General features: G+C 52.2%; 1 protein-coding gene across 1 annotated transcript in view; it reads right to left on the reverse strand.

Moving 5' to 3' along the window:
- Positions 1 to 23,624, reverse strand: part of LOC119090665 (uncharacterized) — a 62,016-nt gene that overhangs the window by 10,495 nt on the left and 27,897 nt on the right. The gene's annotated exons all lie outside the window — the stretch shown is intronic.

Raw genomic sequence — 23,624 nt, forward strand, 5'->3', positions numbered from 1 at the left:
GTGCTACACCGATAACAGCACTTAAGAGATGTTTGCCCCGTGCCTTCCTCCATCAGTGTAATGTAGCCATTTTCAGGGTAACAACAGCTGTTTGGGAGGAAAATGGATGGGGGCATTCATTCCGGTTATATCAGATTAAACAGCTCGGTGCTTCCGACAGTCAGCGAGTGCTGATGCCTCCGATTGGTGCTCCCGACAGTCAGCGAGTGCTGATGCCTCCGACTGCACCCAGAGCACTCCTGGATGACCTTCTGGAAAGGTCGGGCTTGAAGCTTGCCAAGGCGCGACGGGGAGATGTGCTATGTCGCACTTCGATCCGCACCGTTTTTATTAAGGAGGTCCAAAAGAGCCGAACTGCCAGCCTTACGCAAAATTAAATGCAAGCAACCACCAAAAGTCTGGCCATCTCGCCTCCGACGTTGTGCTGGACTTTCTGAAGACGAGCACATGGAAACCATACTTGTAGCTGGACGAATTTGAAACATTCAGGCGCCAGGCCCCGATCGCGCCTGGGCAGGCGCGGCTCGCAGACGCACTGCAACAGGGGCGACAACACAGTCGAGCACCATGTCCACGCTTGTCTTCAGCTCGCACAGCACTGGATAGCTTCATTTCTGCTATATAATTTTCACTGATAGTTCACTTGACTGGGTCACGTACATGACGGCTGAAAAGTTTTGCCCGGCCATATGATGCCTGCAGATCCCACAGACACTGAACAGGCCAACTGGACGCATGGTGTGCTGATATGCCGTGCAAAGCCCTTCTGTTGCCCTTTTTTGTTGACGGGGTGCATATGCCCGAAACTGTTTGTCACATTAAAACACTTCTTCGCAATCGGCACATTCCAATATTATTTTTCTGAAGGAATTTTTTCTATCCAATCACGACTAAATTTTTCATTCTATGGACTCTCTGAATGAACTATATTCTATTCTCTTATTCTATGAACTCTCTGAATGAACTATTTTCTATTCTCTCATTCTATGAACACTATGAATGAACTCTAAATTTCCTTCAGCTACGCTTTCACAACATGACACATCATTAGGACCTCAACGTGGCTAAAGGAGGTGACAGTGAACGTTTTGGGCAAATTCCAAAAAGAATCGAGATATCTTACGCCCCCACAACTCCTTTCTCCCGTCTTGATTCTCATCAGGCCTGCAGCCATCCTAATGAAATAAATCCTGTTGTCTATGGGCCGGTTTTACATAATTCACCCAGCTTAACTAAGGGCTGCTCTTTTAGGGCTGCGGCTCGTGACAAAGGTTCGTCTTGAAAGAATCAGGGGCGGCTGGATTTATGTTTTGCTGACTTCCATTTCGCTTGGTGGAAACTCCATTGAAACAAAATGCTGAAATACTGGCGAAAACGTTTAGTTGATGTTGATGTGGAGTGTTTTCTTCAATGGCTCGTTCTTTTGAATCTCTACCAGTTTTCCTTGAGAATCGAGCCGTTTAGTCGCTTAACCCCTTTTTGAACCACTCATTGAACCACTTATTGAGCCGTTGGCCAGCAGATTAATGCCCAGCCGGTAAATGGATTGTTCGAATTTTTCAATGAAACCACTTTAGGTCTAAAAGTAGGAAGATTAAAGCCGTCGAGGTCCAATGGTAGTAGTACTTTTTATGGGAATAACTTCCTTTCCGCGCGAAATAACGGTTTAAAATGCGCGGCGACGCCAAACATGTACTGCCTTCAAAATTAACTGAAGCACTGTTGCCATTCTCTTGGATTTGAACACAAAAGCTTAGTTGTTGCATATTGTGCGCACATACAAGTTTTGGTCTCCTACCATTTTTCTGAGCTATGCCATTATAACGTTGGACCGCTGTGTCTATCAACTGTTTCATTTGCTCATAATTTCAAGACGAAGTACTTTGTCAGCGCTGCAGTTTTGAATAAAAGCCAAGAGTGCCCAGTGTCTTCGACACTTACTGAAATCGCCTGGGTTGCGACACAAATCATGACGAAGATAGTGGATTTCATCATCAGTGGCGTAGCTCTTATTCTTTTAATCTCTTTCAAGGACGGCTTTGGCGCCGGTGTTGTGTGGATGCTGTCTCGCCGGCCGTGCGGACCAGCTGGCAGCAGGTCAGGACCAGCTGGCAGCCGGTCAGGACCAGCTGGCAACCGGTCAGGACCAGCTGGCGGCTGGTCTCGACCAGCTGGCGGCTGGTCCACCAGCGGCGGCCGCACCCTGGCACGCGACACGCGGGCCCGCGCGGAGGAACAACCGCGGCTTCCGCGTTTGGCTATGCCGGCAGTCAAGCAACGAGGTTTTCTAAGGTCAATCACGACGAAGGTGCGGCTGCCTGTGCTTGACAGGGAGCTATAATCCCGCCACGGTGACACTCAGAACCTTTTTTAGAACGCATTTCAGTCACAGAAAATTAAGCTCGTTCGAGTTGGATAAAATGGAGCTGTTACTCTGGCGACCGCAACCGATCTGACATGCACCCCACATCCGGGTCGAAACAGCGGAAATTCCCCGCCGACACCGGTTCTGCCCCATGCATGTATGGGCAGATCTCTGCCCTCCGACTCAGTCCTCGCCAAATGGGGTGGTTTTGCCACCTTCACCAGCGTGACGGTAGAGGTGGCCGACCCGCCGCCCGGGGACAGCCGGCGATCTGAAGTAAAACTTGTCATATTCCGTACGCATTTGACACCTTTCAATACGCCGCTTCAAGTGACGTCTTATGATTAACTCTCAAAGTTCCATCGAACGAGCAAAGGCCACGTTTTGTTATCGGCGGGCAGGTTGCCACGTGTCCACAGCAAGTGCGATTCACGTCAAACCGTACGCCGTTCGTTTAGGTACAAGGGGTACGAAAGGCTTTTTGTGCACTACCATGGTCCTGTCCTTGCAGATAATCTTGAGCTTGCAATCTTCAAGCATGTACGTGGCGTTGGCGCACTTTAAAGAAACAATAAAAGCACTTCGCATGATTATCCAGGCGTGGACTGGCATAACTTAAAACGAGCCCGTATGTGAAGGTTGCAGCAGCCACGCAACTGTGCAAGAGTGCTCTGGTAAATGCTCTGGGCAAAGCTCATCTGGATAAATGTTATGCCTCCAAGAAAGGAGGAGAGAGAAGGAGGCGCCTCTCTGCCCCTGTTGGAGATGGATGCCCTGCGCGGGAGTGTAAGGGGTCAATACCACCCTCATCATGATGAAGCAAACAGGCGATATTCCGCAGCGCCAAGAGCCCTCCCGAGCTGGCCACCACCGGAACGCGTCGTTGTGCGCGGGTCGATTCGCCCTGTTGCCCACTTTCGGCCGGCCGGCGGCGCTGGTTGGTACCCCCTGCCGCATGATTGCGGCTGCGGCGGCTCATAACGGTGCTGCCGGCGACGGGTGGTCCAGGCGCGCACCAATCCCGACCGTCCCAGGCACGGCGCCCCGGGCCCAATGGACGTGACGACCCGGCAGGCGCCGGGGCAGAGGCGCCAGCCAGCGGACGGCACCATCCGAAGGCGAGAAGACGCTCTCTCTCGGCCGCCCGGCCGGCGGTGCAATGTCCATTTCAGATAAATGCGTTTGTGACCGACAGTGCTCAAAACCGACTCCCAACGGGGCACAGGGCCATGAAAAACAAGCTGCCTCTGTTAACCCTCTGGTCCACCTGAGGCTACCGGAGGACCACAGAGGCGCGCGCTCGATGGGGCACATCCGGCCTTAACCAGATTGGACCATTTCCGTGCCACGGTCGCCGGCGCCACGGTGGCAGACTTACCGTAGCGGACTGGAGGACGTCTGGTTGTGTCCGACTGTACGCCCATTTCCACGCCACGGTCGCCGGCGCCACGGTGGCAGACTTACCGTAGCGGACTGCACTTAACGGCCCGGCGACCCGTGAAGGGGAATAACGCAGGGCAGTTCCGAACGGCAAAGACGATGGAGGTCATGCAGTGAAGCTGTTGAGTTTTTGTTGAACTGAATTTTCAGTCGAGCTGAATCCTCGGTGATCTACGCTGACGTGTGTCCCTGTTTTGGCTGAGGGACGTGAAGCGTCCTTGCCCTTGGTGGCACCACCTGTCCACCAAAGCCACCACCCGTCCGCCAGGCTTGTGCTGAATTCCACGCGGTGACATCGGTTCTAATCTAAGCCAAAGCCGATCTAGTCGAATTCAAATTCGATTAAAAACGACTGGTAAGTACTGGCATCGAATCCGATCCTGATTCTAACACAGTTCAAACAGCGGAATCTGAAATTTACAGGTGCATGTACGAAGTGTATGTACATGCGCATACTACGTGTGCGTGTGTATGTGAGTGTTTCTTAATGTATGACATCAGCGGGTGCCATTGTCCAAAAAATGGTTGAAACGGATGAAACAATGCAGGGTCGCTATCGAATGCCTCAACAAATACACAAGAACATCAATGTTTTGCGTACACATGTTTTATAATGAATAGCTCGGGATATGAACGATAGGATACGTTACTAAAATAGAGAAATACATAATGCGTGCATCACTTGAAAGGAACATCCCACCTTCAGAAATATTGAAACAGGCATCTCACGTAATGACATAACTTTCCTTATAAATATTGGGTTACTTTTGTGTCTGAAAATACTACTGTAGGCAACAGTTTCTATGTTGAGTACCTAAATGTGCTCCTCAATACGTCATTGTTTGATTATATCATCGTACATTGCAAAACATTTATTTAAAGCCACTTGATGGTGGTTACATCTGGAAATCATACTCATGAACGCCAGATATTAACGACCCGACAACTCTTCTGTATGACCATGTGTTTGCAACCACAGCACCACTGATGTGTTAAAAATGCCAGGCGGTGCGCCCCGTGACGAGGTGGCCGAGGGGTTAATGCGACGGACTGCTAGTCCATTGTGCTCTGTGCGCGTGAGTTCTAATCCCAGCCCCGTCGGCGTGGTTTTAGGTCACGCAGACCACCTGAGCTCTTCCACCACAGAACCGGTCTGTTCGCCCCGTCCATACCGACGCAGTGCCCGACTTGGAAAACCATTATTAGTTTATCGTAATTAGCCCAGCCAACCAACTGTTATTCGTAATTCACCTCGCCTCGTTCATCTCGCCTCATTCATCTCGCATTACAACAAGGAGAGGACGGGAATTCATGAAAGATCTATTACCTAGACCAACAGCTTATCGAACTAAAAATAAGACGATGTTGCTAATGCTTTTGATTATTGAGAACTGTAACAACATGGCTCTTAAGGGGATGTCCCACGGTTGAAGGTGTTGAAGCAAGCATCAGATGCTATGAAATAAGTTCCTTTATAAGTATGGGTATACTTTTGTGTGGAAAACCGCACTGGACAACCCAATCTCTTTGCATAGTAAATATGTTCCTCAATACGTCATTGTTTGATTACGTCATCGCACCTACGCAACATTAATTGAGAACCAATGGATGGCCGTTACATCTAGAAAACATGTCCACGAACGCCAGACATGAATGACTCAACGATTTTATATTTCTTGGCCTTGATTACCACATGCTAATGGAGTAACTGGATGTAAATGACGTTCTTATGACGTCGTGGATGCCTGGGTGACGTTGAATAGTCTCCACAAATACCCTGCACGTGTTTGCGGTTATGCAGATCAGAAACATCATATAAATTTAGGCATTAAGAAGGGGAAATTGCACCGAATTGGCTTCAAGATGGCTATTTCAGTTAAAAACCTCTTACAAATGTAAAACACCCTCTTTAACCCGCACACAACGAGTTGACCTGACAGCTCCCCTTTCCTTAGAATTTCCTGGAATAGCTTGGAAAATATTAGAGACATCACACTCACTTTTCAGTAGCACATTTTCGAGATTTCCCCCATCATCACAATTTTCAACGCCCTCGTCTAAATTGGTCGTGACCTATGACCCATCTGTGAAAGCCGAGCTAGTCAGGTTTCTCGCCAAGCCATTATACAGTTAGCTTGTTGGCAATCAGGGTATGTTACGTATTTGCTCTTAAAGGGGGTGTCCCACATTTATATGGGTTGTAAACTGAAATAGTCTTCTTTAAGACCTTTCGATGCTGTTCACAATCCTGCCCTTCTTAAGACCTAAACCCCTCTAGTATCTGACCTAAGCGCCCACGAAAATGCAAAAATGGGGAAGGTATATCAGGGAGAGCATTTCAAAGTCACCTTGATATTTATAACGTTATAACTACGTCATCTAAATTTTGTCATTCCATAAGCTATGCAGTGATCAAGGCCAATAAATATATCGTTGTCGAAGCGTTCATAACCGGCGTTCGTAAGCACGGTTTCAAAACATAACGGCCGGCAATTTTCTCTCAATCAACGTCGTGCAAGGTACGATGACGCCATCAAACCATGACGCATCGAAGAGCACATCAACCAAACAGAGAACTGCGCTGTCTAGCGCAGTACTTTTCACTTGAAAGTGTATCAATAGCCATGAGCGACTTTATTCTATCACATCTGAATCTCGTTTCAATATCCTCAAATGTGAAACATTCCCTTTAAAACTAATCGATTTTCGATGCCGGTAATTGTGTCGGAGGATTAGAAGTCTGGTCAACAGAGTTCAAGCAAGTCAGCCGTATCAAATTTTTCTAACTGGATTTATGCGAACTGCTCTTGGAAACAATGTCCTCCTACAATTTACCACATAAGCATTATCCTGACAATCATCCTGTAACCAGTTGTAGCGACTTTCTTAGGTCACGGTCACGCTGGGCCATATAAATTGAAAAACAGGTATGGTTAACGCCCTAGGTGATGCATAAGTGTTTTATTCGCAACTGTTCATTTTCAAACTAACTTTACTGATGGGTATTTGCATGAAAGTGACACTGGTCTTCCAAAGGTGAAGCAGCGTCATAACCTTAGATCATTGGTGCATGTATGCATCATGGTTTCCTGACATCGTCCGTTTTAATATGCATTCAATACAGCTTTAGTACACTTACCCAGTATTGCTCTTCATTTCGTAACGCACTGCAAAACATTGTAACACCCAAAGACCTCGCTTAACCTGGCACATGTCTTTCAGGAGGTTTTAAACATACGCCATCTGAAAAATCCGTAAAATTGCTCTCAATGTTTTTTATCGGGTAGCATAGATGGTTACATAATGGATCGATGAAATATTCGGTCTCATAACGAGCCTGACCTTGACCTGTGAAAGGTCAAATGCATATAATACTAATAATCCCAGGCTTGAAAAACGTCCAAAAATTAATATCATCTTCATGCATCGATCACTGTACAAATATGTATATTTGATAGCAATGCAACGTAAGCGTTACCCCAGCGACCTAGCCCGACCTCAGAACCCACAAATGGAGCCAAGAACAAAACATATTGAGTTGAACAGCTTGCAGATGATGATCAATGCATTCATTATCGTCCGTCACCCCATATTATCCAGTATGGCAGCTACGGATATTGGGACTGAATATCACGCACTCCAAGCGACATCCCAGCTGTGACTAATGTTAAATGATCCGATATATCACTTGAATGATCCACGCCAACAAACCCGCACATTTACAAAATCGCAGAATAGCGAGCAAAACGTAGGTGCTTACATAATTGTCTTTTGTCTATATGTTTAGAACTTATATCGGCGAGAGCATTCGTAACCTTTCCGCCATTTCGCGACTTGCCGTTCCTTTCATGGTTTAGAAGGTCAGCCATTGACCTGGAGCCGAACGACCGTATATCTCTGGATATCTTAGACAAGAGCAGCACTCCGGTTTTCGTCCTGATGCCCTATCCGTCTTTGTTAACAAGTCAGGCCCTAACCCCGTCGCGCGAGAGAAGGTTCTCACCGTGGGTGCATGCCAAGAGTGATAGGACAAAGCTGCCTTCATTCAAAACTATGAAGTTTCGGAGTCCTCAAGATCTGAATCCGATTCAATCGAACAGCCAGTGGAACTGAATACAAATTCGAACTTGACTCTGGCCGAAACGGAATCGATTCCGCTAGAGTTAAGCGCGGATCCGCAATCCGCAGTGTCCAATTCCAGACGTCCTCTCCGGGTGGTGAAATCTCCCATCAGGTCGGCAGGCTCTGCGCCAGCCATGTCATCGGAGCTACGCCTTACTGCGGAGTCATTTACCCGTGCTCACGTCACTGACCAAGTCGGATTTGTAGCGCATCACAGCGTAGGCTGCCGCATACGCGTCCGCTCTGTTGACTCCAGCACATCAGAGGGACGACAACCCCTACCAGTGGCCGAACGATGGTGCTCTCGCCGCGCGCATAACGCTCGTGGCCATTGTATCTGAGCCTTTCCGAGCGTTTTCATCTAACTTTTAATCCTAAGGTAATCCCACGTTAAGGTTTTTGCAATGTCGGCACCGGCTGCTTTTTCTTACTTTCCATAACAAGGCCCATTCGGTGAGCGCTCCCGGCTGGTTGGATACGAGGCGTCATCTCTGGAGGTCTTCACTTCCATTCACTTCCCACATTCATTTCCGTCCGTTTCCTGTCGCTCTTGTGATGCTGCCCTATGTTTGCTAACAAAGGTTGTCCAGGCGCTCATAAAAACCGAGATGACAATTTTATCCTTGGTTGCAGGCGGTGGCGAAATGTTGGAGACAGCAACGTTGTTCAAACGTCAGACAGAACCGGGGTGTTCTGGAACGACGCCTCTTTTAGAAGTGGAAGTGGACGCGAGATTTTTTACCAAGTATTCCAAAGGGAGCGTTTCTTTTCAGTTTTGCAAAACACATCCCAGCAAATACTCGGACCGCGGTATTACCACTGATAGCAATATAAGTCCGTTTGAGGGCTCTAACAACAACAAATCAATGGATTGAAAAATCATAGGCTTCAAAGCTATATACGCTAGACGGGTGCCAAAACAGCTCTATGGGGGACGACAGGAATGACACCAGTCGCCTGGACAGAAACAAGCAATACGACCAGACTTGTGAGTTCCAGAGGAGAATCCAGGATCTCGTAGGGTCAATAGGATCCTAAGATCTTTTTGGGCTTCTGGCACGTGTATGCCAGTGCGTATGACAAATAATTGCGCAGCGAGAAACTGATTAATTGTGCGACTAAAACACCACGGAACATACTGATCCAATGTGTCGTTGATCATAGGCCATACCTATTACGACAAGTGTCTTCACCAAGGACCAACAATATCACGGTCACTGACAACATAAAGGCACATGTTCTTTTAGGCATAAAAAACACATTGCATAAAATGTGCCCTCGACATAAGTAAAAAAAATTTGAGCACCTGGATCTAAGACTCATCATGCTGGAAGTGAGTCAACACTAAAATCTTGAAAGATGTCTGTTCAACATTAACGTGATGTGTCCATGCGTTAGATTAGGCGCATGCGTAACTTGGTTCCGTCTTTGATGGTTCGAGGACAGTTGTGAGGTCCTACGGAGCGTCAGCGACCTCAACTGCACCCACAACTGGGCAGCTGGGAGACGAACCATTCTAGCGATTGGATATGAGCCAGTGAAAGGTTGATTACATGGAAATCGCGAAGCAATGTGATGCGTTGTCTGATGTGCTGATATCTTGGCACTCATAAAATATTTACTGCCTATATATACCTGCTTTTTCATACCCTTTGGGGAAAGTAATTAAGAATGCACAGCTCCTATATAAAATTCGGGTAAACCTGTGCTACAGGTGCGAAACATCAACACATGACTAGCATATTTCAGCCGAAAAGTGGCTGGAGCCGTGAGACAGAAAAAAACCTGCCTGCATCGTCACCATCTTCACATCAAGGTCTGCGCACACCCATTTCATACTGGTTCACGTGATGTGCCAATGTTCAGCAGACATGCAACGCATGACTGACTGACTGATGTGGTGGTGCAAAACGCTGTAATGTTCCGCGCACGGCAAGCCTTCCTCACAACTGACAACAGAAGCGTTTTGGCAATGTAAATGAAACTGAAAACTTTTATCTGCCAGCCAAAGCTAGATTCTCTTGATGGTCTTAGTACATATGATTCCATTTGATAATTCTTGCATTATTCATCTTTTGTACATAACCTGGAAAGAATGTATAGGAAAAAGGAGTTGAACGTATCCAGTAATATTTCTAACAAGCATCATAAGATAACTATAATCGATGCAGTAAAGATGAGAGAGGAGAAGAGAGAGAGAGAGAGAGAGGAGAGAGACGAGAGAGGAGAGAGAGAAGAGAGAGAGAGAGAGAGAGAGAGATAGCGAGAGGAGAGAGGAATGCAGACGCCGAGAGCGAGAGCCCTTCGCGGACGCGAGCTCTAGAGCGCGAGAGAGCTCGGAGAGAGAGAGAGAGCTTCGGGAGAGAGAGATAGCTCGAGAGCAGAGATCGCTCTCGCGGAGAGGACGAGAGAGAGAGAGAGATATATCTCTCTCTAATATTATCCTATATATATCTACTATTTATATTCTCTCTATATATTATTCTCTCTATCTAATATATATTATATTATAGTTTCGTTTCGCCCAAACCTTCTTTATATAAGCGAAATAATATTCAAAAGCCGCAAGGTTTGCTCGTTGGAGAACTTTGCAATACCATTTAACGATATTAGTTGTTTCCTTTCGCACCCTCTCTAACGCGTCTGCATTACTATGTTAGATCCCAGGTGTGGTTGCCTTAACTGGCTGAAACAGGTTATGCTTGCTATTTTGTACTAATTGAAACCGGACATCAGAAACCACTGCTTAGCAACGCTAAAAAGCCTAGTCGAATCTCAAGTGGAGCAAAGCGTGTTGATACAACTGAGCGCGCTTACCCAGATCAGCAAGCTTGGCTAAATCACTCCGCATTACATGTTGAGCATTCTCAGTGTGTTTAAATTTACACCTGAGTTATACGTTATTGCCGCCGGCATTGAAAGTAGACAATACCAATCATGTTTTTATATGACGTACTGAGGCCCGCACAGTGTGACTCAAAACGACCGAGATTTGCTCGAACAGCTACGACGCACACCTTGGCAGGACAGTCATTGAAAACCACAGCTAAATGTGGCACCGTTTTTAGGACGTGTATAAATTTCAGCAGACCGTCATAAATCCACAAGCGTGAGCAGAACAGGCAGCCACCTAACCCCCCCCCCCCCCCCGTTTATCTCATCATCCAAAGCTACAAATGAATCGTTTGCACAATTTTCGTCGGCTGCGGTTCTTGAAAACTGCTGCCAGTGCTGATGAGCTCCCTAACTGGAAAACCATTCGCCGACGCTGACAATACGGTTTCCGTATGCGCAGTGCATTAGTGGCGAACAAGTTTTGGTGTCATCTGATAAATTTGATACGCTAGAATTCTTTTTAGAGCATATTGAAATATAAAGCCAAAGGTCATAACTTGTCAAAAACGACTGACACCATTCGGCATAATTAGGAAATGCCTATCATTTTATGTGGACAGTTAACATTCCAGGTTTCAGTAGACAGGCTCCCTGGACAGGTCATCCGGCGACTGGCCACCTGGGAGCGTGTTAACCACTCCCCCAACAGAGCAAAGGGTGTTCAAGCAGCCACCCAGACCCGCGTGAACACGCGCTTGGGCGGCTGGTTTAATACCCTTTGCTTGGGTGGGGGAGGGGGTCGGTTTGACCCTCGCTGATGCCTCAAAAACTAAGAGAGCTAAAGACACTTAATTCACACGACGGCATGGTTTGTATGTGAATTCATTCATGAAGACTTAAGGTTCCTAGGTCACGACTTTCGGATGAACTAATGTCAAACAAGGCCAGACTCCAGATCAGTGTCCAAAGTAACCCAGACCTTCTCATGTCACCGTTTTGAGCCTCGATACCCGTTCTAAGCAAACAGTTTTTGGAACTTGTACAAGGCCAACGGCCTTGTCTGACCTTTAAAACGTCATGGTGACCAAATCCTACGGGACTATTTTGATTTTTGCATTTGAATAAACGTAAAGGATTACGTTAGCGGCATGTGTCTACAATCAAAATGTTAATCTGGGCTAGCTTAGGTCTGTAGTCTACTCTGACGGTGAAGAAGTCCATAGGAAATGTCTGTGGTGGTCTCTGTTCTTACTTAATTCTAAATGAGCACCAGGAACTATCCTGTGCACCAAGTTCTCCAAAAAAAACGCATTGGCTTAGACTCCGGCGTGACTTTAATACCTGGCCCTAAGTCCATGGATTTCGATGTGATCATAAATTTGATTGTTGTATTACCCAAACAACTGTCTCAGAGTGCGTGGCTTCGTCTGAAATTCCTTTGCCGCATCAGCTTGAACAATGCTCTAGAGATTGCCTTCGCTGAGAGCCACGGCCCGACTCTAATCTGCCGACACTTCGTGATCTAAAGTCACAACACCGAAGCCAGGTCATCTCAGTTGCTGTTCAGGCAAGCTAATAAAGCTGTTGGATGCTTTTGATGTCAATTAACAGCCTGCCACATTTTTTTCGCAGATTTAAAAAAGTCTCGTGGGGATACTATTCCCAACACGGTTTCAACATAACATGTTTGAAAAGCATTCGCAGTATGGAGCACTCACCCCTCCAAACAGACGCAGGCGCATAGCCCCTGAACTTTCTCGACAGCCGAACATCCAGCAGTACCCGAGAGTCGCAGAGGTCAGCCCGAAGGTCCCACTGGGCGTCGACAAACAGAGAATGCACCCGGCCTGAAACGCACACCTCCGCTCACCACCGCGTCCTCCGGCCCTACAGCTGCGCGACACGCTCTCGCTAATGGACAACCGGCGTCGGTGCGACAGTTAGGAGGCGAATGTCGCACGGGAACGGTGCCGCCACCCACACAGCGTCGCCGCCGTCGAGCCGAAAACGGGGCCGCCTGTGTCCACATCTGAGGACAAGTGTGCGCGACGGCACAGCACGACGCGAGCAGACATGCACGATGACTGACGCATCGCGGCGTGGCAAGAACGCTCTGCTCTCAAATGAAGTCGTCTCGGCGAACACTCTGCGTCCTAAGGCTTGCAAACAAATGCTACTGAACAACACCTAAGATTATATAATGAACTAGAGCAACGTAAGTGTTGAGCGAGTCATACGCCCGTCCTGCAATCTTGATGCCCTTTCTTTCAGAGACAAAGGCAACCAGCTTACTGGATTCGGGTGCATGCTCTAAGCACTCAACCTGCTCAAAATGCCTGGAATTGTTCAGACCTCGCCGGCTTTCCTGGGCTACCGTATGACAGCCGGTATGGTAACAACTGACATCGTCACGCGCCTTGGCAAGCATTTCGGGTTCAATAAGTTGCTCAGGAATTTCACCACAGGCTTCGTATAAACCTACTGGGCTTCAAAAGCAGCCGAGGGAAGGAGCGGATGCCGCAGGCAATAACCTGAAGCCACACCAGGATTGGTCAATTCAGCTAGTTTCGCGGCTCGACGGGGGCTCCCGTCAGCTGACGGTGTGGCGGTGAGATCAGGTCAGCGGTGAGGTCAGGTCAGCGGTGAGGTCAGGTCAGCGGTGCGGCCAGGTCCAGTGGTGAGGTCAGGTCAGCGGTGAGGTCAGGTCAGCGGTGAGGTCAGGTCAGCGGTGCGGCCAGGTCAGCGGTGGGGTCAGGTCAGCGGTGCGGTCAGGTCAGCGGTGAGGTCAGGTCAGCGGTGTGGCCGGGTCAGCGGTGCGGTCAGGTCAGCAGTGCGGTCAGGTCAGCGGTGCGGTCAGGTCAGCGGTGCAGCCAGGTCAACGGTGCGGCCAGGTCAGCGGTGCGGTCGGGCAAGCGGTGCGGCCAGGTCAGCGGTGCGGTCAGGTCAGCGGTGCGGCCAGGTCAGCGGTGTGGCCGGGTCAACAATGTGGCCATGCAGCGGTGTGACCAGGTCAGCGGTGTGGCCGCGTCAGCAGTGTGGCCTCATCAGCGGCGTGTAGTCAGTGGTGCGGCCAGGTCAGCGGTGAGGCTGAGTCAGCGGTGTTACTGGGTCAGCGGTGTGGCCGGGTCAGCGGCGTGTGGTCATTGGTGTGGCCAGGTCGGCGGTGCGGCCGAGTCGGTGATGTGGGGTCAGCGGAGTGGCCAGGCCAGCGGTGTGGCCGAGTCAGCGGAGTGGCCGGGTGCGGGAATGTGTGGAGTCCGTGACGCTTGGTATAGTCTGCACACGTATCAACACTGTACCAAACATTGCTCTATCATGCAACAACAGCAGTGTTGCGGTATATATAGTAGGGACATGTTAGTTTTGGATTGCAATGCATCGGCAAGTGTCACACGTCTTTGTTAAAAAATGAAACCATACTTTTCAAAATCTTGCATCCCACTGATGCAAAGATAGGTTGCAGATATGTGCATGAGATTACCATTTTACCGTATTTTTCGCTCGATATCTATCAGCAGCCAAGACTGCACTCTGTAGACCCCGAACGGTGAGCTCCTGGGTCAATGGTCCCCGCGCGCACCTCAGAGCCGGCACCCGAGCGGTGAGCTCCTGGGTCAGTGGTCCACGCACGCACCTCAGAGCCGGCACCCGAGCGGTGAGCTCCTGGGTCGGTGGTCCCCGCGCGCACCTCAGAGCCGGTACCCGAGCGGTGAGCTCCTGGGTCGATGGTTCCCGCGCGCACCTCAGAGCCGGCACCCGAGCGGTGAGCTCCTGGGTCGGTGGCCCACGCGCGCACCTCAGAGCCGGTACCCGAGCGGTGAGCTCCTGGGTCGGTGGTCCACGCGCGCACCTCAGAGCCGGCACCCGAGCGGTGAGTCTCCTGGGTCGGTGGCCCACGCGCGCACCTCAGAGCCGGTACCCGAGCGGTGAGCTCCTGGGGCCGGTGGTTCCCCCGCGCGCACCTCGAGCCGGTACCGAGCGGTGAGCTCCTGGGCCGGTGGTTCCCGCGCGCATAGGGTCAGAGCGGCACCGAGCGGTGAGCTCCTGGGTCGGTGGCCCACGCGCGCACCTCAAGCCGGTACCCCGAGCGGTGAGCTCCTGGTCGGTGGTCCCCGCGCGCACCTCAGAGCCGGCACCCGAGCGGTGAGCTCCTGGGTCGGTGGTCCCCGCGCGCACCTCAGAGCCGGTACCCGAGCGGTGAGCTCCTGGGCCGGTGGTTCCCGCGCGCACCTCAGAGCCGGTACCCGAGCGGTGAGCTCCTGGGTCGGTGGTCCACGCGCGCACCTCAGAGCCGGCACCCGAGCGGTGAGCTCCTGGGCCGGTGGTCCACGCGCGCACCTCAGACCGGCCCCGAGCGGTGAGCTCCTGGGTCGGTGGTCCACGCGCGCACCTTCAGAGCCGGTACCCCAGCTGTGAGCTCCTGGTCGGGTGGTCCACGCGCCGCACCTCAGAGCCCGGCACCCCGAGCGGTGAAGCTTCTGGTCGGTGGTCCCCTCGCGCACCCTCGAAGCCGGCACCCGAGCGTGGAGCTCCTGGGTCGGTGGTTCCGCGCGCACCACTCAGGCAGCCGGCACCCGAGGCGGTGAGCTCCTGGGTCGGTGTTTCCGCGCGGCACCTCAGAGGCCGGTAAACCCGAGCGGTGAGCTCCTGGGGGTCGGTGGTCACCCGCGCGCACCTCAGAGCCGGCACCCCGAGCGGTGGAAGCTCCGGGTCTGTGGTCCCCGCGCGCACCTTCAGAGCCGGCACCGAGCGGTGAGCTCCTGGGTCGGTGGTTCCCGCGCGCACCTCAGAGCCGGTACCCGAGCGGTGAGCTCCTGGGTCAGTGGTCCACGCACGCACCTCAGAGCCGGTACCCGAGCGGTGAGCTCCTGGGCCGGTGGTTCCCGCGTGCACCTCAGAGCCGGTACCCGAGCGGTGAGCTCCTGGGTCGGTGGCCCACGCGCGCACCTCAGAGCCGGCACCCGAGCGGTGAGCTCCTGGGTCGGTGGTCCCACGCGCGCACCTCAGAGCCGGCACCCGAGCGGTGAGCTCCTGGGTCGGTGGTCCACGCGCGCACCTCAGAGCCGGTACCCGAGCGGTGAGCTCCTGGGCCGGTGGTTCCCGCGTGCACCTCAGAGCCGGTACCCGAGCGGTGAGCTCCTGGGTCGGTGGCCCACGCGCGCACCTCAGAGCCGGCACCCGAGCGGTGAGCTCCTGGGTCGGTGGTCCACGCGCGCACCTCAGAGCCGGTACCCGAGCGGTGAGCTCCTGGGTCGGTGGTCCACGCGCGCACCTCAGAGCCGGTACCCGAGCGGTGAGCTCCTGGGTCGGTGGCCCACGCGCGCACCTCAGAGCCGGCACCCGAGCGGTGAGCTCCTGGGTCGGTGGTCCACGCGCGCACCTCAGAGCCGGCACCCGAGCGGTGAGCTCCTGGGTCGGTGGTCCACGCGCGCACCTCAGAGCCGGCACCCGAGCGGTGAGCTCCTGGGTCGGTGGTCCACGCGCGCACCTCAGAGCCGGTACCCCAGCGGTGAGCTCCTGGGTCGGTGGCCCACGCGCGCACCTCAGAGCCGGCACCCGAGCGGTGAGCTCCTGGGTCGGTGGTCCACGCGCGCACCTCAGAGCCGGTACCCCAGCGGTGAGCTCCTGGGTCGGTGGTCCACGCGCGCACCTCAGAGCCGGCACCCGAGCGGTGAGCTCCTGGGTCGGTGGTCCACGCGCGCACCTCAGAGCCGGCACCCGAGCGGTGAGCTCCTGGGTCGGTGGTCCACGCGCGCACCTCAGAGCCGGTACCCGAGCGGTGAGCTCCTGGGTCGGTGGCCCACGCGCGCACCTCAGAGCCGGTACCCGAGCGGTGAGCTCCTGGGTCGGTGGTCCCCGCGCGCACCTCAGAGCCGGTACCCGAGCGGTGAGCTCCTGGGCCGGTGGTCCACGCGCGCACCTCAGAGCCGGTACCCGAGCGGTGAGCTCCTGGGCCGGTGGTCCACGCGCGCACCTCAGAGCCGGTACCACCCAGCGGTGAGCTCCTGGGTCGGTGGCCCACGCGCGCACCTCAGAGCCCGGTGCCCGAACGGCTGAAGAGCTCAGTCACGTTGGAAATGGATGAGGTGACGCATCAGCACTAGCTGTGGTAGTGGATCGCTCTTCTCTGCCCCGCTGAGACGGATACGCTTTGAACGTATGATAAGTATAGTCTCGTAGATGTTTTGTCCTTTCGCAATATGCGCGATTAAAATGCACCGCGCTATTTTACTCACGGCACGCCAATTCACCAAAAAGTCTATCTCCGCTGACACATACTGGCTATCCCAGTCCTACACCCGATACAACATTACTGCTCCACAAGGCAGCTTCTCTTGGCCTCTCTCCGTTTACGTGTCTTTAGCTGTCCATTCGTGTGCTGGGAGGCGTCCTTACTTCAGCCTCGGATGCATGCTTGAACGGTTGTGGGAATGCTGTAAACTTGTTTCCATAGTGCGATGCCGCCAACGTCCGCATCAGGCATATTTCTCCGATAATCTGTTGGCTGCCGCTTTCATCGCCTTTGTTTCTGGCCTCTGTCTAAACAAATATTAAACAACGAATTATGAAAGTAAGGAAACTAGAAATGCAAAGATTGAATGCTGTAGGCACGACGCCGTGTCTAATTTTGCACAAAACTTAAGCAAGCAGCCTGCGCCCATTTCGTACCCGAGGAAAATTGGTATTTAAGGAAATTTCGGAACCTCTTATTAAACCCAGAGTAAAACCATGAACTTACCATACAACATATGACCAAAGCTAGCCGCAATGGCGGCAACATTTTCATGTTCATGCTCGTTTGACGAGCATAAAGTAAAGTGTGGCAAATGGCAAAACATGAAAAGAAGCCGGATCTCATATCGATCAAAATTAAATTGTCAAAAGCAAGTAATCTTCCTTATCTATGATAGCCAACAATTGAAAGTAAAACATAACGAAGTTCACGGTGCGTCGTGAACGAAATACCTTGACCAGGTAGGCCGTAGGAGTTCAGCTTCTCTATACAAAAAAGGGCGACGTATCGGCTAAAGACTATTACGCAATTTTTCGTTTCATACCAGGTTCATTGAAATTGCCTGATATATCGTAATTCATAGTCATATGAAAAACGTGCCTTTAACACGTGAACCCTAAGGACTTGTAAGAAAACTACGGCGTAGAGCGGTTGTACTAGTAATGCATTTCGGCGGGGCTGGGAAGCAATGAACTTATCTTTTTGCATGCGACCAATACGCAAACTAACCTCGATTGGGCCATATTTGCTATTATTTCAGCAACTCGCCCCTTGTGCCCTTTGACTAAGCGAAGGGACCATTGCTGCCACCAAGCAAATGACCGCAAACAGCACGCGTGTGTGACCCTGTCCAGGGCCCGCCTGCTTGCCGCACCCTGACTGTGTCGTGGAGGCACAGGCAAGTGGTCGGAGCCGGTGACGGTGCCAGATTTTCGGGAAACTGTGTAACTCGACATGTAATCTTACGGGTATAGAAAGGCGTGAAGCATTTTGAGCCTCTGGCCGGTCAATGCACGCTTGATTAACCTGGCACCAAGTCGCCAAGGTTTATTAACTCGAATTACATTATGTCACCAGTTCGCCAATCCGTATTCATTTCTCCAGCGGCTCATCGCTACCTAGTTCAATCAACCGACAGGCCCCTCTATTGTTCTCATTTTAAAGCTCTACACACTTAAGATAGCGAGCGATGCTTCATCCTGTTGCTCCGACCACCCTCGGATGCTTAAGCTTCCTGGAGCTTCAGCTTCTTGACTCCGTTGCCGAGGGCGGCACAACCTCCGCTGTTCGGCCACCCCTCTTCAGCCCAGCAGCCAACGAGTCTGGCCGCCAGCGAAGGCCCGTGAGGCAGCAGCAACGACACGCCTTATATCTGCATAGGCGCGGATTTCTCAGCATAATCACGGGTGCCCAACAACGCACCGATCTTTAAAAGCACCCATCCCCACCCTTAGCCCGGCGACCCGAAAGTTTACGTGGGCTATCAAATGGCTATTTGATATAAGTGACTACTTTTTGTGGGCTTTCCGGCCGGGCTGGGCTCTGACCTCCGCATTCATTTTGGGCTGGACTGCGACGGGCCGAGCGAGCCGGCTTGGACCACCCGCTGGTACTGTAGATGTCGGTCTGGGCCACCCGCTGGCACTGTAGATGTCGGCCTGGACCACCCGCTGGCACTGTAGATGTCGACCTGGACCACCCGCTGGCACTGTAGGTGGCGACCTGGGCCACCCGCTGGCACTGTAGATGTCGATACCCTTGCCGACCCGCGATCCTTTCTAAGAGAACAATCAGTGGATGTGTCTCTGTCGAATACATTTTAGCTATTTTGATACCCGCCATTTCTGCCCAAGCAACTCGTTGCCCGGCTGAGGGCTCGTTTCTTCGCACTGAGAGCGTGCAGCTACACATGAGACGAAACTGCACACATCAGAACGCGTTCGAAATTGTGATAAAACCCCGAGGCGTGGACTATCAGCGAGGAAGAAGTTGGCAAATGTCGCCTTTGCGCCACGCTCCCTGGCTGCATGTAAAACATGGCCTTTGCGTGGCTCCTCTCACGCTAAATGTGTCGGGAATATGAGAATGGAACACCTCCCGGAGAAGTGCACCGCCAGGGCCGCGGGGACCGCGACCGCGCTACCCGCGGTCCCCTGAGCCCCGCAGCTATCCCTTGGGGACGCACGCAATATCAGGGACACACGGGAGTACATACCGAATACCATTCCTGCTCTAATAAGCATGCGACTTTTGTTTACCTCCTCTCATGCTCATGGTTTCTAAAATCGTGTATGCCTAATACGTCTGCAAATTGTTTTTAATTTGTGCTCTGCAGCGTAAACGAACCAGTCCGAACGCTTAGCCACCTATCCAGCTATCCAAACAGCTATCCTCATAACAGGGCCGGCGAAACGATGACTGCATGTAATGCAGCTGTGTCGGCTAGGCCAAAGCGAGCGGTCCCCGGGGCCGCTCGTCCCCGGCCATCTATGCGTTGCGCGCCTCGCCCAGTCGCGCGAGGTCGCTGTCTCGCTCGCCCTGGGGATCCCGGCGGGCTGCTGCTCCGCCGTCACGACGCTCATGATCGAGCGGGCACCCGGCCGCCCGGCGCTAACTGAGGGTCCCCACGCGGTGCATCGGCTCGATTGGCGCCTTCCCCCCTCCTCCCCTCCCCCAGCCGTCGTCACGTGTCGACCGCCCAAGTCCGCTGGAACGGCTCCAAAGCCGAGGGCACGCAGCGCCAGCGCGTGCCACCTAATGGGAGTACGGGTCCGCCGGAGGTCGTCAACGGCACGGCTATTGGCGCCGTCAGGACGTCAGGGTCTGCATCTCGGTTGCGCTGGCGAGGGCTGTCCGCTGGCCGGGCGCCCCCCTCCCCCTCCCCCTCCCCGGGCGAGCGCTGGGTAACCGGCGGCGGGTCGGGCCGCACTTCGGACTCATTCGGTAACCCACCACATATAACCGCAGTTCGTCGGCTACGAGCGTTTTATTGGTCATAAACTGTGGCGCGCGCCGAAGCTTTCGCGGTCTTTTGGCAGCGGCGCGGCGCTCGCAAATTGGGCCTGGCCCAGCTTCCGACTAGGCTCGGCCCAACAGCTAATGAAGCTGACGGGCCTGCCAAGAGGCTCAGCCAAGGTACAGCAGTTCTGAACGACTACAGCACGGCACGAATATTCAATCCTTTTATGTGCTTCAGGGGTTCGTGCTTCGTGCTAACAAGTTAGCCTTTCAAGTGTTTATCAGAGGCAGGGGGACGGTGTTTAACGTAATGTTTCATACAGAAACGCCTTTGAGGCGTGGACAATGCAAATTTGCGATTATCTGCATCAGGGAAAAACCCAGCGTGAGCAACGCACGCACTAATTCCCCTAAAAAGATCGACCTATGCCTCATTTCGCACGGGCGTTATATAGTCTATATTGAAACCATCCACGGTTGAAGTCAGCGAATGACGTCAGCGAGCGAAGCTTTGACGCCGAAAATAATCGCACAGGCTACAACGACGGCGTCACATTTGACGTGGGGTTCCGACAGCACCGCCCCAAACTGTTGAGCGTTATAGAAAGTGCTATTCGGTGTCCAGCATGGAAGCTCTCGGCAGGCTGCAGTTAAACGGCACACATGACATAACCCAGAGTACAAACTAAGTAGCGGCGCGCGCATGATACAAATGTTGCCCTGTACAAACTTGTGCTGATGTGGGCTCATACACACTGCCTGCTGCTTAGCAGCTTGCTGAGCAACGTCTAGAGAAAGCTCGCAAGAAAAGTGCACTTTTGCCCATGAAATAAGAAATATGGTTCCAAGTGGGTGCTCCATTGTTCTGCGATTCAATAAGAAATATAAAAATACATCAGCTGCGGTAAGTACTGTAAAAATATTATCATACATCACAACTTCGCCTGAGCTTGACCAGGTCAATGACAAGTTCAAGGTTGTGTTTTTCACTGTCGCATGACACCCACGCATCCGTTTTCATAAAAATATCACAGCCACACAGACCTGCGGAAATGCGTGCCTTATTTTCTTTCCGGCAACCTTCTCCAAATCCCACCAGCAAGGGCATCACCTTTCGCAGGGCGCTTCACCTTTCAAACATTAAGACAGGGACCGGTCCACTAGCATACACCGTTTAACGGCATGCCCATTTCGAAAGCCACAGCACGTAGATCGCTCGATGACAGGGAAGAAACAGCAGCTTTGCCACACTGCCTGGCTTTGCAACCTTATGAGACAGTGGCAATGCTGCTGTAGGCTGCATGTAAAGCCCGCAAATTACGAGACGGAACCGACCGCCCTCAATACGGCTGGCAGGCGCCAGCTCGCGCTCAAACCCGACGAGCGCGACCGAGCCGGAGGGCTGGCGCCACGGCTGCCACTATATTACATTCCGGGAAGGCGTCCATCCCTGACAGTCTCATGGGGCTCCTATGTCCGAGTTCACGACGCTGGGTATGATTTGGTCGCGCACTTGGCCGAGAAAATCCGGAGCATTCGTTCCAGTTAGGCGAGAGTCACTGCTGTTTCGGAGCGCCTTTCCAACGGATGTGATTGCAAAGATAGAGATCTAGCGATTTGCTGGGTGCTTACTTTATCTCTGTAAGAACTTCGGGCTGGACATTTCCCAGATTAGTGGCGTGGGTTATTCATCACATTTGCGATCTCGCTGCACTTAAATGCTTGATTGCACTACCGGGGCTTCGGGATAAATATCTGTAATATAATGAGCTGTTCTGGCCGGAGAGAGAGAGAGAGAGAGAGAGAGAGAGAGAGAGAGAAGAGAGAGAGAGCGAGAGAGGAGAGAGAGAGAGAGAGAGAGATAGAGAGAGAGAGAGAGAGAGAGAGAAGAGAGGAGAGAGAGAGAGAGAGAGAGAGAGAGAGAGAGGGAGAGAGAGAGAGAGAGAGAGGAGAGAGAGAGGAGAGAGAGAGAGAGAGAGGCGAAGAGAGAGAGAGAGAGAGAGAGAGAGAGAGAAGAGAGAGAGAGATAGTAGAGAGAGAGAGAGAGAGAGAGAGAGAAGAGGAGAGAGAGAGAGGAGAGAGGATAGAGAGAGAGAGAGAGAGAGAGGAGAGAGAGAGAGAGAGAGAAGAGGATATAGAAGAGAGAGAGAGAGAGGAGAGAGAGAGAGAGAGAGAGAGAGAGAGAGAGAGAGAGAGAAGAGAAGATAGAGAGAGAGAGAGAGCGAGAAAGAGAGGAGAGAGAGAGAAAAAGAGAGAGAGAGAGATGAGAGCGAGAGATAGAGAGAGAGAAGAGAGAGAGAGAGAGAGAGAGATGAGAGAGAGATGAGAGAGAGAGAGGGAGAGAGAACCAGAACCAAAACAAGAACCAGAACCAGAACCAGAACCAGAGCCAGAACCATAACCAGAACCAAAACCAGAGCCAGAGCCAAAACCAGAGCCAGAGCCAGAGCCAGGACCAGAGCAGAGCCAGAGCCAGAGCCAGAACCAGAACCAGAGCCAGAACCAGAGCCAGACGGACGGAGGGAGGGAGGGCGGAGGGGGGGGGGGGGGGGAAGGAGAGGAGAGTGAACAGTACGCGGGCCACGCCGGGCGGAGTACCCATTTCCATCAAAGATAATCGCATTGGCGGTCTATCTGATAAATTGGGCGATCTGTTATGGACAGCGAGCAGAAACCGCAGCACCCCTAGTAAAAACCAAAGCCAGATAACGCCGCCCAGGAACAACAGCCCCTCGGGTGTAACAACAAAAGGGTGGTGGCCTGGTAACGACGCTCCGACCGCTTGGCTCTACGCCATAGCTTAAAGCAGGCAAACTCGGCGTCATATGTCCGCCGTTAAAATCCCCGGTTCAGACGTCAGCAGCGAATGTCGCGCGCAATCGTGATGTGATCGAAGGAGATGGCGTAGCTTGTACGCGCGCTTCCGGCAATCTGCCGCTTCTCCAGTCACAGCCGTGGGGTGTAGCGCTCTCTGAGCGGATGACCGCACGGGCTGGTCTACCGTGAATTCTCAATGGGCCTGCTGTCCGAGCTGATCGAGTAGGAGAAGTAATTTTTCCAGCGGCATGTCTGACCCGACGACAGCCTGCTCTTCATTACAATACAAAGAGTTTACCCTGGCGGGGTTCCATGACGTTTTCAGCAAGCTCGCCAAGGTGCCCGCTCTGGTGGGGCAGCAGGTCTAAAATGACGCCTTTACACAAGAAGTTAACCGCTTTCGCTCCGTTTTGAATCGAACTGCGGCCATCTGAAATATGAGTTTTACTGCACATTAACTAAATAAATCTAGATATATTCAACTGAGAGGTGGATGGTGGAAACTGCTGAAACCATCTCATGCAAGGCATCCTCTGAATACTGTATTATTCGGTCACGAACATTTTACTAAAA

This window comes from Pollicipes pollicipes, unplaced genomic scaffold, assembly GCF_011947565.3.
Source record: "Pollicipes pollicipes isolate AB1234 unplaced genomic scaffold, Ppol_2.1 Scaffold_3087;HRSCAF=3621_pilon_pilon_pilon, whole genome shotgun sequence".
Classification (NCBI taxonomy): domain Eukaryota; kingdom Metazoa; phylum Arthropoda; class Thecostraca; order Pollicipedomorpha; family Pollicipedidae; genus Pollicipes; species Pollicipes pollicipes.